Source organism: Trichomycterus rosablanca, chromosome 7 (assembly GCF_030014385.1).
Source record: "Trichomycterus rosablanca isolate fTriRos1 chromosome 7, fTriRos1.hap1, whole genome shotgun sequence".
NCBI classification, from domain to species: domain Eukaryota; kingdom Metazoa; phylum Chordata; class Actinopteri; order Siluriformes; family Trichomycteridae; genus Trichomycterus; species Trichomycterus rosablanca.
The window spans coordinates 5553614-5568697 of NC_085994.1; the positions used below are offsets into that span (position 1 = coordinate 5553614).

The window sequence follows — 15084 nt, forward strand, 5'->3', positions numbered from 1 at the left end:
CATCATGTTCTTCACACTTTGGTAACATTCATGACAGGAACGGTAGTTACTCATTACACAAGGTTTATCAGTTAAAGTTTTATGTCAAACACAGTCATAAGTAATTTAAGTCTTTGGACTGTGGGAGGAAACCGGAGCCCCGGAGGAAACCCACACAGACACGTGGAGAACATGCAAACTCCACACAGAAGGGACACAGACCACTCTGCTACCCACTGAGACACCGTGCCAACCCGTTTGTAACTATTATTAACTTAACTAATACTAACGCTAATAATATAAAAATATATGTATATGTATATAAGGTACTAAAGCTGAATAAATTAATGGAACATCTTGAAGTGTTTAGACTTTTAGTCCTTTTTTACCTCTTACATTAAGCTTTACGTGATACTATCACTAAAAAAAATAAGTATTTAACAGGCAGGTTATTCACTGGAACAACCTGGGACTGTAAAACCAGCCAGCACTGGATATTTATGTATGTACATCTCATCTTGTCTGTATTACAGCAATGATCACTTATAGCATAATGAAATACTGTCTAAGTTTTACACTACACTATGGACATGTGTATGGACGGCATTGCAAGCCAGAGAGAAAATGAATGCAGCCCTGTTGCCATGTTTGTCAGCGCTGTCTGCTAGAGTTCTGAAGGTAAACGTCCTTGTCAGGTAGCCTAATCCAATAACAATGGGAGCGCCTGTCAACACACACATGACACAACTACAGGACAGACATTATGTCACTGGGCAGACTCTACATGGTCGGTTGTTTGGTCAGTCAGAACATGTGCAGTGCTGATAAAATGGGTGTGTGTGCTAGATAACAAAGCAAACAATTCAGTTACGAGCTATTATTAATACAGGAAATAAAACGTAGAGTCAATTACATGCAGACTGTTGGTTAAAAAAACGTTTTTTTTTGCCTTTTGGAAAGAATTATGCTCGTCCAACCACCTTCTATCCTATATGCTTCACTATCCACTCTGCCACTTGCTCCTGGTTGTCAATAATAGCATGTAGCCTCCACATACCATACTGGGGAAAGAAAATATTCTGACTTGGTGACGGACCGGTGGCCAAAGTCTGTCACAGTCCAGGTTTATATGACAGCTAACCTGGGCCTCGGACATATGAGCCCGTACCACAGTCAAAGTTTACGAGCGCAAATACCGAAGCACCAGATATGAACTCCTGGCCCATATCGGGAGGTATGGTAGCAGAAATTAAAGATGAGTAGGTCTGTATAGCGAGTAAACACCTGAGAAGTTGTACTTTGAAACCATAAAGCGGCAAGTTTATGATGTGTACTATGATGTGTGCGTATTCCTTTCACCGAATCGTATAGGTGTGTTTTAAAAGACTGATTTACCAGTTAAAACTGACACGGATTAAGTGCTAGTTAAGAGCAAAGGTCTGGTTCAAGCTCTAATTAGAGACGTTATGAAAACAGGTTATATTTAAACTACTCACACGTCATATACTTTAGAACATTACAATCCAAGCTGATTATAATTGTATAAATATTATAAACATCTATAAACTGCTGAGAACAGGTGGTTATCCAGTCTCGGAGGTGCACCTTCAGTCCAATGAAACTACAAAACAGTTAGCTTTAAATAAGAAGAGGTCAGAAATCAGTACTTACAGTGTTGGGTGTGTACTTCTCAAATATATTCCGATCTCCTATCCACACCTGAGTGTGTCCCTGACCCGGAGAAGGGAGTGTAAAGAGTGAACAGTGTGTGTGAAAGAGAATGTTGTGCAGTGGGAGGGACAATGATGCCAGTGGCCATTAACCCACTCTTGACCAATATAGTAAATATATCCACACACTATTTCTCTTTGTGTTCTCGCCCCTGCTAATTCACTTATCCAGAATAACTTATAATTATATTCTTTTAATAACACGACACATTAAAGCATAAGGTTCGGATGAATTTAGTCTTGCGAGACTAAAATAGGCCATTTTTTCAGGTAACCTGAGCCACATGCTCTTTAAATACAGACAGTAGATGTGTCACTGGTGTGTAAGAATAATAACATACTTATGCCATATCCGAAGCTGGCTATGTTTAACCTACCCATTGAACCACATGAGAGCGCACAGCCTGGCTATTTAAAGTTGAAGGATCAGTGTGCAAGTCGGCGTAAACGTGCTGAAAATACACATCGCAGCCGAGCTCATTCTGTCCCGCTGTTAAAAGCAGACATGCCCCGGCTGCACCGCGCTCATGCCTTTTCTCTGCGTCAGTTTCCTGATTCTATGTCAGTGCCCTGAAGGGATGATTAATTATTACATGCTTCGATCAAGTCTCCACAGAGACACAAAGCAAGATTAGGAAACCATGAGCAAGGATTTAAAACCTTAGATTAGGAAACCATGAGCAAGGATTTAAAACCTTAGATTAGGAAACCATGAGCAAGGATTTAAAACCTTAAGTATCAAACTAAAACTTAAATACAGGCAGTTGTAGCCTAGCGGTTAAGGTACTGAACTAGTAAACAGAAGGTTGCTGGTTCAAACCCTACCACTCCCAGGTTGCCACTGCTGGGCCTTGAGCAAGGCCCTTAACCCACAATTGCTTGGACTGTATACTGCAAGTCGCTTTGGATAAAAGCATCTGCTAAATGTCAAAAATGTAAATGTAATGTAGATGTAAATACGTCCTTTTTCTGCCAGTTTTAGTAAAAGAAACTATTTATAGTCAATACAACCGCATATGTCTGTTTTACACACACAAACACACACTTTTCTGATCTGGAAATCTGATTAGGTTCACCCAAACACACACAACATGATGGAAAAGCTACAACAAACATCATCATGCATGCAACAACTCCTGTCAGGCAAGAACTTGCTGTTTATGTCAAATTCTGACCCCACCATCTGTATGGGGCAACATAATTCAAGAATCCTCAGACACCAGCCAATGTTTTACTGAGCTTGTACTCACTGTAGCCTCAGATTTCGGTTCCTATAGACCAGTGTTTTCTTCGGATGTTAAAGACCATGCACTTTAAGTTTGGCAGAGTTGAAAACCCTATGCTGCTAACTGTATATCAGAAAATCTTTCTTTTTTACCTCACTTATCATTTACTCAGTACCATGTACTGGCCAACACTACTCCTGTCTTTGGTCTCATCCCCCTCAGTTTCTTTAGATTAAAAAGAATCTCATATCACTGTTAGTTATTAACCGTTTATTCAAGACTAACATTTAGAAGATTTAGAAGATGCTCTTATTCAGAGCGACTTACAGAAGTAATTTCTCACTAAACACTTCATGACTCTAGAACAATTAGACAACAGTCTGTGAACACCACTCAATTGATATCATGTTAGAACAAAGTTAGGGGTAGAAGAACTAGGGATGTCCCGATCAGGTTTTTTTGTTCCCAATCCCGATCATTAATTTTGATCCCGATCTGATACAGTCTCAAACCGATACTTGTATTTTCTAGATATTGTCTAGATAAGAACTGGATAATACTGTTCACACAGTGCACACTTCAAGTACATTACAGTTATTCAAATTAATCCAGTGTATATGTTTAACAACTGAATAGCTCTGCAGTGCTGTAGGAAAAAAAACTGTAAACAAAATAAAAGTAAACAAACTTAGTGCAGCATTGTAGTAGTAACACTAGAACACTCAAAATAAAGTGAAGGTTCTTTTTGAGGAAAATCAGCGTCTCTGCCGTGTTAGCGGACAGCCGGTTCCTCTTTTCATCACATAATAATAAACTCGCTGTATTCGACTGAGTGTTTATTTTTTAGGTGCCGTATCAAATTGGTAGTAATTGTAGATCGTTTGGTTAAATGATATCTGGTTTGTTTCTTATGAGCCACCGTACTTGTATGCGTGTTGTAACTGTAACAAACTTTTCTGTGGTTGTATTGTGACAATGGTTTGATGGACGTTTCTACGCGAAGTGAGTGTGTTTTGACCCTTTGGGGCTTCCAAAGTGCATGGAATAGCGTGCTTGGCTAACGCGATGACACTAGCTGTCCGCTATTCGGTACAGTAACAGAAGAAGTTAATAAAGTGTTATGCTCCCGACAATTTGTGAATATACCGTGTATTTATTTCTTTATTAAGCAAGTGCATCACTACGTTGTTTTGTAAACTCACACACCATATAAATAGTAAAATTCTACAGTAATGAACGCAGCTCTGCTACCACCGCCTCGTAAAACGCTCGCATTGCAGACATTACACTTCACTGTTGGACTTGTTTCACTTTCCAATGTAAAGTATTTCCACACAGCGGACATGCTGACGTAAAACAAAGGATCGGGCTTAGGATGGGCCTTAGTAAAGCCGATACCGATCAGTTAAAAAATGCCTTGATCGGCCCCGATTCCGATCTTTGAGATCCCTAAGAAGAACATTTGTTTTTGGAAAGGTAGATAGATTAGTCAGTGCGGGGCTAACACAGGAATTTTCAGGAATTATATTTAGTAAGATAAATAGAGAACTGAGATGACCGAAATGAAGTGTGTAGAACTAAAATAGTAAGGCCCATGTGTCAGACAGAAACAGCCTTCAGATGTGCACAAACTATAATGTATTAAATATGAGACATTTTTAGAACATCGATGCCATTATTACAGCAAAACTCTCAAACAAACTTCCTGTAGCACAAGGTGACACTTTTGGCTTTCCAGCTGCGGTAAACTACAATCATGAGGTGTTAGGAGGCCAAAGTTAAACAACAGAAGTTTCTACACCATTAAGCCTATTTAACTCAATATTTACACTTCACATTTAAATGATAAAAGAACCTACATTTATCAAATATTTATTTTTATTTCTGAGTAATATGTGCTTGAATAATTCAGTCATTACTTAAGTTGAGACAGAGGCAAAATTATAGTGAAAAGTTTATATATGTACAGTAGATTCCTGTATTGAGAAATGTGTTTCAAACTGATTGGCAATTCTCTCATGATGTTTGTGCAAGCGATGATAAATCATGGCTCACCACTTTGTACCAGTCTTTAGTGGACCCTCCTTTTATACCCAGTCATGATTCCCTCACCTGATACCGCCTGTTATTCACCTGCTAACTGTGGAATGTTTTAAACAATATAATTTGAATGTTACGTAAACTTTTGACTTTTATTTTGATGCTGCACCAACTTCTTTGAAGTGTGTTACAGCAATCACATTCTACATTTATTTATACTTACAGAATACAACAGAGCAGATCATTGAAAACACTGATAAAACTGCTATTAAAACCGCACTGCGTCAATGGCAATTTTACCCAAATCTTTTTTTCAGTAAACGTGTTTAACATTTACATTTTTAGCATTTAGTTAGTTTGTTTGTTTATTAGGATTTTAACGTCATGTTTTACATTTTGGTTACATTCATGACAGGAAGCGGTAGTTACTCATTACACAAGGTTCATCAGTTCACAAGATTATATCGAGCACAGTCATGAACAATCTAGTGTCTCCAATTCACCTCACTGCATGTCTTCAGACTGTGGGAGGAAACCGGAGCACCCGGAGGAAACCCACGCAGACAACATGCAAACTTCACACAGAAAGGACCCGGACCGCCTCATCTGGGAATCAAACCCAGGACCCTCTTGCTGTGAGGCGACAGTGATACACACTTAGCCACCGTGCCGCCCTCAGCATTTAGTAGACGCTTTATCCGAAGCATTTACATTATACAGTCTAAGCAATTAAGGGTAACGGGCCTTGCTCAAGGGCCCAACAGTGGCAACCTGGCAGTGATGAGGTTTGAACCAACAACCTTCTGCTTACTAGTCCAGTACCTTAACTGCTAGGCTACAACTGCCCTAAACGTTGTTAGTTTTGAAGGTGTTGAGCAAATATAATTTAGTGTTTTATTAGTGCTCAAACTACAAATGTTAGTCAAGTCTGTGATTACAACATATAAATAATTTTAAAAATATATATAAATAATACAACTTTTGACTCTTATTTGGCCTCTGTCTCAACTTTCTGAGTGTGTTGCAGCCATCACATTCTACATTTGTTTATATTTACAGAGTACAATAGAGTTTACCACTGAAAACATTGCAAATCTTTTCTTCAAGAGAATGAACAAACCACAGATTCCTCTTTTTACTGCATTTTGCAAAACTTCCCAACTTTTTTGGATTAGTTTGAACTTCTAAAGTAATGATGACATGCTGATTGGGCCACAACAGACAGAGTTTCTGAGAAGCTGCTGAACTCAGATGAATGTGGGTGTGATCACCTCAATCTAAACCCTGTGTTGTACTTAATCATGCCAGTAGAAGGCAGGCTTGATCCGGCTGATAAAACAAGCCCCCGGGCTGCTGTTTGTGAGGAATGCAAGAATGCTTTGTCAGGGTGATTAGAAACATAAACGGAGTCCCTTGATAATGCAGTCCTTTTCCGAGTGATATGTACTTGAAATGAAATAAAAGTTTACTTTGCTCACATCTGCCATACAGAGTAAACATGCTAAACTAAAAGAAGTTTTCCAATAAGTACAGGGAGGAATGGGCCAGGGATATTGGTAGTTCAGGTATTTTTATTAAAATATTTTTACCCTAATACAGTCACAGTGTGTGACAATGATGCTTACTATAATTCTGTTGTGCAAAACAAAAGAAGAAACAAAAATCAGAGCTCCACTAAAATTTGTGGCTGACAAAGCAAAAACAGGAGAATGGTTTCGGCATGCCCCCCACCCCCCCCCTTGTTAGTCTGCACAAACATGCAAAGCTTGCTTGACTGTACAAAGTGACATCTGTGTTCCAGCGGCTTCTATTTCATGGCAGCTCTTTTTTGTTCTTGTTTTTTGGTGATTCTTTAAAAGCAATTCTAACTACAGTACTGTATAATGCTGGTGTGCAGAAGAAATGAAAAGGAGGAAAAAAACAGAGCAAACAGGCCTGCAAAACGAGGCTAAACTGAAAGCATAATTATATTACAGAAGAAACCCCTAAAGCTTAATCATGAACATTTCAGATGAACGTGTATTTAAACCCTCAACCCTGTGGAGAACGGTCGTCCGATTCACTGCCACCCGCTCAAACCCACACCCGTATGTGAACATCGCAAAGTGAAAAAATACCACACATTCCACACCGAATCAGCAAAGAAAGCAGCTACAGAGGAGAAAGGTAGAGAAATGTGGGCTGCGCTGAATTACAAGCATGTACAGTCTTGCAACAGACTGTTCATTTGTGTCTGAGCCACCAGCGCTATGACTTCCGCCCACCTAAATATAGAAAACAGTTAACACATTGACTGTTACTTCACTGTATTAACAGCAAATTTAGCCAAGTCCTTTTTTATTGAAAACTGTTAGTTTTGAAGCTGTTCAGCAAATTTCAACTGCACTTCATTAGTATTACAAATTTTGGTCCACTATCAAATAGTAGATTTTTTATTATCACTTTGACCTGAATTTAAACAAATTTTATAACTGCCTGCAACTGTCTGCAAAATGTTCCAAAAAAGTTGGAAAGAACCACCACAAATGAGAGTTTTATTACACAGTGAAGTAACAATTGAGAAAACTATAAACCACTTAAATCTTTTGGACCATTACTGCAGAAGCTGGAGTCTGGAGACCGCATGTTAAACTTCACCCACATGTACATCTGTGTGTATGTTATACAGCGCTACAGAATGATTTGGATATTGTGCATCGTGCTCCAGTATGAAGGTTTATCATCTTATTAGAGCTGTTAGAACTACTTCTAATGACAGGAAAAGCTTAATGATACAAACTACAGTACATCTCTATTAATTATGATTAGTAATGAACTCTGCTCTACATAACTGCTGTGTTCACTGGGTTTGCTGTTTTCCATTACATAAAGCACCAAGATTTGGTTTGGGCTCTTGCACAACTGTGAGGACAGCATTCATTCTAACAGATACATATTTTGAAAAAACTTTAATTCAATTCTAGATTTAATTTTAACCTGACACCATGTTTCACATATTTACGTTACATCCTGCACTCATTTTAACAGTATGTTTGCATTTTAAATGTGTTGCAGTCATTGAATCTGAAGTGTGTGTGTATTTAAAAACAATAAAATTATAAAGTAAAAGATGAAATACTGTGTTTTATACTCATGAAATACCTGCTTACTTTTTTATTTGAACTTCACATGCTGTCAAATTTTTAAAACTGAGGTTGTTAGGTGTACTAACAATTTAAATACAAACTGATAAAGTATTTGAATGTGTGCAGCTCCTGTTATACGGAGTTTTATTTCATTAAAGTTTTATATGAGTACATATAAAGTACATATACTGTATAATCAGCATATTTTGATTATATGAATTTGAAATTTTGTTCTCTCTTAGCAAGAAAGTCAGCAACACATTTTGTATTTGATTCGTTAATTACATTGCTGTACAGTTTACATAAATTTTAAGGCCCAAAAAAACGGGAACGATGCTCATTGAACAAATAGCATGTTTATTCCAAGCATGTGCAATGAACAAGTATCTTAAGTCATGAGCTAAAAGCTGTTTTCCAGGGAAGCATAACTGACTGCATGAGAAACACTATCCCACCTATATTTACACCGCTATAAGTAATAGAATATGAGCGAGCGAGGCAGAGAGGACAGACCCAAGAGCAGGAGAGAGAGAAAACGTTTTTAAAATGATTAAATGATGTGATATAAATGTGATCATAAGTGATAGCTCACAGCAGAATCAGTCAGGATTGAGTTAATGATACGGTGCTGTGTGGATAGAAGAGAAGTGTGTTAGGAATGAAGGAAGTGACTGAGGTCAGTCCAAAAAGGAAACCCCTGTAGTTGCTGGTAGTAGGACAACAAGTGGCAAAATTTCAAAGGTTGGGCCAGTCTAGCTACAAAAGAATGGTTAGCATTTGGAAAAAAAAAAGGAAAATGAGAAATGCTGGACCATATTTGCAAAATATCTGTTTTAATGAGTAGGAGTCTCACCGGCAGAGAGGCAACACTTCCCTAAAGAAAACCAAGATCCCAAAATAAAAGCTCTTCCCCATGGACCTTTGGCCCAAACATACAGCTGGTGAGGGGGTTTCTCACTCCTACACTCCTCTACACTCCTCCACACACACACACACACACACACACACACACACACACACACACACACACACACACACACACACACACACACACACAAGTTTGACAGACATATAGTTTCTACTGAGTGTTTTAAATCTGGAAAAGATCTATGCTGACATCAGAAACACACAAACTCTGGCCCCTTCCAGTTAAAGATACATACAGCCGGCATACATACACATGAGCCGAGTGGAAGATGTTATACACATTATGCCTTGGGGCTGGGGTGGGGTGGGGTGGAGGGTCATGCAGTTTTAGTCATGTGGCAAGAATTCCGAGGCAAACTCTGAGTATAGCTCTGGAACATCCAAGGCCATCAGGAAAACAATCATCGCTGTGTGCTAGCCAAGACACATGGTCAAGGAGAGCGAGCAGCAAATGAAAGCTGCGTTACATGACTAAACATTTCCACCATATGAGCAGGATGCAACAGATATTTAAATCCATTCTTCAAAAGGCTAAAGAGCAACTTCTTTTTTAACAAGGGATTCAAATACGCTTAGAGAAAAGAATGCGCCTTGTTAATTCCAGGAGCAGAAGTGATGCCATCTTTTAATAAACGCCAAGCAATCTAGGTGACGGTGGTAGCCGACAGTGGTAGAGCTTTGGGCTATCAACTGAAAGGTTGAGAGTTCGAATCCCAGCTCTGCCATGTAGACACTGTTGGGTCATTGAGCAAGGCCCTTAACCCTCTCTGCTCCAGGGGCGCCGTACGATGGCTGACCCTGCGCTCTGACCCCGGCTTCCAAACAAGCTGGGATATGCAAAGAAAGAATTTCATTGTACTGTACATCTGTATATGTATATATGACAAATAAAGGCATTATATAAGGAAACCTAGCCGGAAACCAAGAAAGACAGACAATGCTGACACAACTTCCCTTTTGCAATGTATCACACAACAGTAGTCTGAGAATTGATTGATGTCCAGTTTTATGGAGAAAAAAATCCAAGCTACTTCCTCTTTTGTACTTTTCAGAGGAAATGTGGTCATGGAATTGCAGTTCCAGGCTTAGACCAAACTCAGGATAGGGTGTGGGGGGCAGCAAACAGGAAAGGGTTTAGCTCATGGCTGAGCCTCCTCTTCTCCATTCTCTTAAACTTTGTGTCGTATCACATATTTATTCCTCCGATCGAGCTCGGCTTTAGAGCTAAGAGACGAATCCTCATAACGGTGTGAGATGGTTTAGGAAACGTTTTGAAAGAGTGTATTTCATCTTGCTTCAGCTGGGGTGGATAAACTCACCGCCAGATCAACAGAAAAGCATGCGCTTAGGCAACCGAGTTCAAACAATGTTTATAGTGTGCGTCTTTTGTATCACAATCGGATATTTGAACCTCAGCCAGGCCGTGTGCACGGCACGATTCCCTTATTGCTCAATAATGCTGAAAACACCGCCTGCGGCACAGAAAACCAGAATTTACAGTCCTGCAGGAGGTGACGGAAAGAAAAAAGATGATTTCGTATCTGGGCTTTTCAGTACACACAAAACTTCCTCAAATTTGATTTAATTCATTCCGATTATAGATGAAGACTGAGGTGTTAATATGTACACTCAACTCAACAGATGCACGTTACAAATAATCTGATCCAAAATGATGCTCATGTGTAGAGTACCGCTCAGTGTACATGTTATCATGATAACCAACATCGTGCAACTATGTTACCCTAGTTTTCAGTTGGTGTGTATTTTTTTCCTATTTTATTTATGCATTTTCTCCCAATTTAGCGTAGTCAATTTGTCTTCCGCTGCTGGGGGATCCCTGACTGCAGTTGAGGTGGGTATATTGCTGATCACGCCTCCTATGACTCGCGCGCAGCCCTTAGCGGGAAACCCCCCCCCCCCCCCCCCCTTTTTTTTTTTTTTTTTAAACCTATGCACTCTTCACATGTGCCTCTCCATCTGCTAATCAGGGTCCTTACGTAGAGTTTGAAGACCCCGCAGTTGGTGTGTTTTTATATTGCTTTAAAAATATGGCTTGTACTTCACACTGACTTATCAAAAGTCCATGTTGAATTTTGGAAACTTTTCAAACTTCTGCTATGATGCAAATGCACATGTGCAGATCACGACCAACTTAAAGAGCCGCCTCACATTTGCTAAAAGACTATTAATCTTAGTGACCCTTAAGCTTTGTAGAATAATGTTGTGCAGACTGGTGGGTCGAGCTTGAATTCTTTGACAGATACTGTACATGATGCCTCTTCTGTACCACCTGCTGCGCTGGTATAACTATTGAACACAAACTGATAAGAGTATTGGAAGTATTCAGCCTCCCTCAATGCCACAGCCAGTCTAAGCTGACTTTGTTTTAAGAGAAGCAAAACCTCTAAACTAGAAAAGCATCATGATCTGTAGTTCTGTGCGTCACTGCAGTAAAAGGCTGCAGAATCAATACCGCCTGGCCTCTGCATCACTGCTCTAGAGAGCATGTCAGAGAATGCATACAGACAGATGGCTAGTTCCTATAATCAGACTCTTAAAATACTGCCTGGTTCAGTTTTTCATTAGACAATAGAGTTGTTGAGCAGTAGCGGTTAACACTTCAGTGGGTGTCTTTACTTTTTCTTCAGAAGTGGGGGAGAATAAAACGAGGTAGAGCTGCATGGCCTGAAGAGACACACCCATGCTTAAACATGCACATGCATCGACCCTAGGCAAATATTACTGAAGAATGGCGGTGAGGAATATTTAGCCTACAGCAACAAGTAATGGATCTCATTATGACAGTTAGACTGTACTATCAAAAGTAGGACTGTAACGGCATAAATAATTCTGCTAATGTTATAGTGAAAGTATCAACCAACAAAGAAATAAAATCAATAAAAAAAGCTTTCACTGTTTTAGTTGTCCCCTGAATAACTGACTTACTTAGTTTTGCTTTCTTTGCTTTCCAAACATCTACCTAATAACAGAGCATCTAAATATTACATCTAAAATTAAAACATAACTTTACATATGATGTGTAAATGTTTTTTTTATACACACATTTTGTTTATGCTTTTTCTCCCATTTAGCGCGTCAGATTGCGTCAATCTTCTGAGGAGGACGAAGCTAACATGGGAAGCAGCCGTGCGCATCTTATCACCTACACTTTGACGAGTGCAGTGCAGCTCAGCATTGTGCACGGAGAGACACACCCTGACAGCACTCTTTTCTCATCTCTGTGCAGGCGCCATCAATCAGCCAGCAGAGGTCGTAATTGCACCAGTCATGGGAGAGAGACCCCATCCGGCTTAGTCCCGCCCATATCTGAACAACAGGCCAATCGTTGTCCATGTGGCCGCTCAGCCTTAGCCGGCAGGCAGAGCTGAGATTCGATACGATGTATTCGAGATCCAAGTTCTGGTTCCAGCGTGTGTTTTTACCGCTGCGCCACCTGAGCAGCTTTGATGTGTAAATGTTTAATGTGAATTATGCTTCAATTACAATGCAAACAGATAATTACATTAATTACAACATCACTGAGGGTAAAAATTGTTTTTGGTGATAACTGATTTATAAAAAAAGCAATAATAAAATGCTAATATGAAAAAGCCAAAAGAACCTTGTTGGCTTTTTGTTTCTAGTTGGCAGACTCAGCAGTAGAAGGGCAATATGACAAAAAAACACATAACTTGATATGCTTTTGAGAACTAGCGATATACGATGTGATACGATATAATGAGCATATAAAAACTTCAAATAAATGAGCATAAAAAAAACCCAAAAAAGTTAAACATTTGATAATGCTTTGCTATCAAACGAGTACAAGGTCAAAAGACATTGTGTGTGTCAACATTATCTGAATACAAACACAGAATGTGTATTAAATGAAAACAAAAGTGGCTGAAGACGTATTAAGTAAGGATTCAGACCCCTTGACATTTTGCACACTTTACTTGATTTGATTTTGAATAGACATAATTGTTATTTTATCAATCTGCACTTAATCACCCATAAAGCCAAAACAAAAATATGTATAAAGTGTTCCAGGAAAGGCAAAAGAATCAATACACTCTCTTACAAAAGTATTTAGACCCTTCATTCATACTCTGCTGCAAGTCTCTACAAGCTTAGCACACCTGATTTTGGTCAGATTATCCCATTCCTCATGCCAAATTCACTCAAACTATGTCAGATTAGATGATGTGCATCTGTGAACTCACATTCCGGTCCCTCCACAGATATTTAATGGGGTATTTTCCACCACAGATATTTATTTAAGTCTTTCTTGCAGGACCACTCAAAGACATTTAAAGACTTAGATTTACATTTCAGCATTTAGCAGTCGCACTTATCCAGAGCGACTTACAGAAGTGCTTTCACAGTAAACATTTCCTTACTCTTGTTCAAGCAGACAACAGTCTATGTACACAAATCTAATGAAACCCTGTTAGAAGTAGAGTTTTTTTTAATGAACAGTGTACATCAGTAAGTGCACATTAGTTATTAAGTGCTTAGTAAAAACTTGATCCAAAGCCACACCAGGTTTTTTGAGGCTGTATGCTTTGGGTCATTGTCATCTTGAAAGGAGAACTGCCGCCACAGTTTGAGTATGTGTGTGTGTATTTTAAAATGAGGTTTTCTGCATTTATCTGTCACTATATCACTATATCAGTTTGTACCGACAGAGCATGATGGTGCCACAATCAGCTTTCACTGTAAGGATGGTATTAGGCATTTGATGTATGGTTAAATTGTCAGCTTATTGGACCAACAACACTTTTAATGCATGTTGCCTTTACATGATATTTAGCAAGCTCCAAGTGGGCTGTCATGCATTTTACTCAACAGTGACTTCTGTTTTGCATCTGCAATAAAGATGTTTGCCTTTCTAAACTATGTCTAATCTATACTGTAACAGTTGAACTTCAATTAGGTTCTAGACACATCAAGGATAAATAAGGCAAACAAGATGCACCTGTCCACAATTTGGAGTGCCAAAACAGGAATGCTGACATGGGTTATTAAGTATAGATTGATGAGTAAATATCAATTATAGTCATTCAAAATCAAATCCACAACACAAGAAAGCATGCAAAATGTCATGAAATCTGAATACCTACTGAATCTGTGTGGTTATTCCATTTCAAATGTATCACCTGGGTAAAACAGAGTATTGGCGTACTGATGCTACATTGCAACATGAGCCACAAAGACTTGGGTTTAACCTTGATCCCTGGTAACTTAAGAGCTTAGTCTGACGTGTTCCTTCCTCCCCGTGTTTCACCAACATTACAGCAGATGTGTATTTCTGAAGTGACCAGAATAAGAAAATGCTTTTTGGTTGAAAATACAACAATCTTAAGTTTGTTAGTCACTGATAAAGAGAGTCTAATGTTTTAAAATTGTGTGTCTGCATGAGTTCTGTACACATAATATGGTTTTCTCCAACCACCTAAAGCATCCAGAAGGGGAAAAAAGGGTTCTCTAAATTGCACCTAGGGAATTTATTGTGTGATACCATGCAGCATTGGATTATTAGATTGGCATCCTGTCCAGGCTGTTGGCATGCTTTGTGCCCTGTATTTCTGGCACCTAAACCACCACAACCCGGACCACCATATAGATCAATATCATAACATTTTAATTATAAATTTATTTATTAGGATTTTAACGTCATGTTTTACACTTTGGTTACACTCATGACAGAAACGGTAGTTACTCATAACAGAAGTTCATCAGTTCACAAGTTTAATATCAAATACAGTCATGGACAATTTTGTATCTTCAATTCACCTCACTTGCACGTCTTTGTACTGTGGGAGAAAACCGGAGATCCCGGAGGAAACCCACACAGACACAGGGAGAACATGCAAAAAATCTATTATAATTTGTTTACTTTTGAAAATAACTCTGCATCCATCCGTTTGTAATTTTTTTGTGAGAAAAGTTGTGCCGCGGCACCCAGGCAAAATATCGTTCAAATTTAAGGTACCTTACCAGGCAGCATTTTAATATAATTTGTAATTTGTACTGTGGGAGGAAACCGGAGATCCC

The 15084-nt window shown here is 39.0% G+C and overlaps 1 protein-coding gene across 2 annotated transcripts in view; it reads right to left on the reverse strand.

Moving 5' to 3' along the window:
* Nucleotides 1-15084, reverse strand: part of pxnb (paxillin b) — a 45969-nt gene that overhangs the window by 29877 nt on the left and 1008 nt on the right. The window lies entirely within an intron of this gene.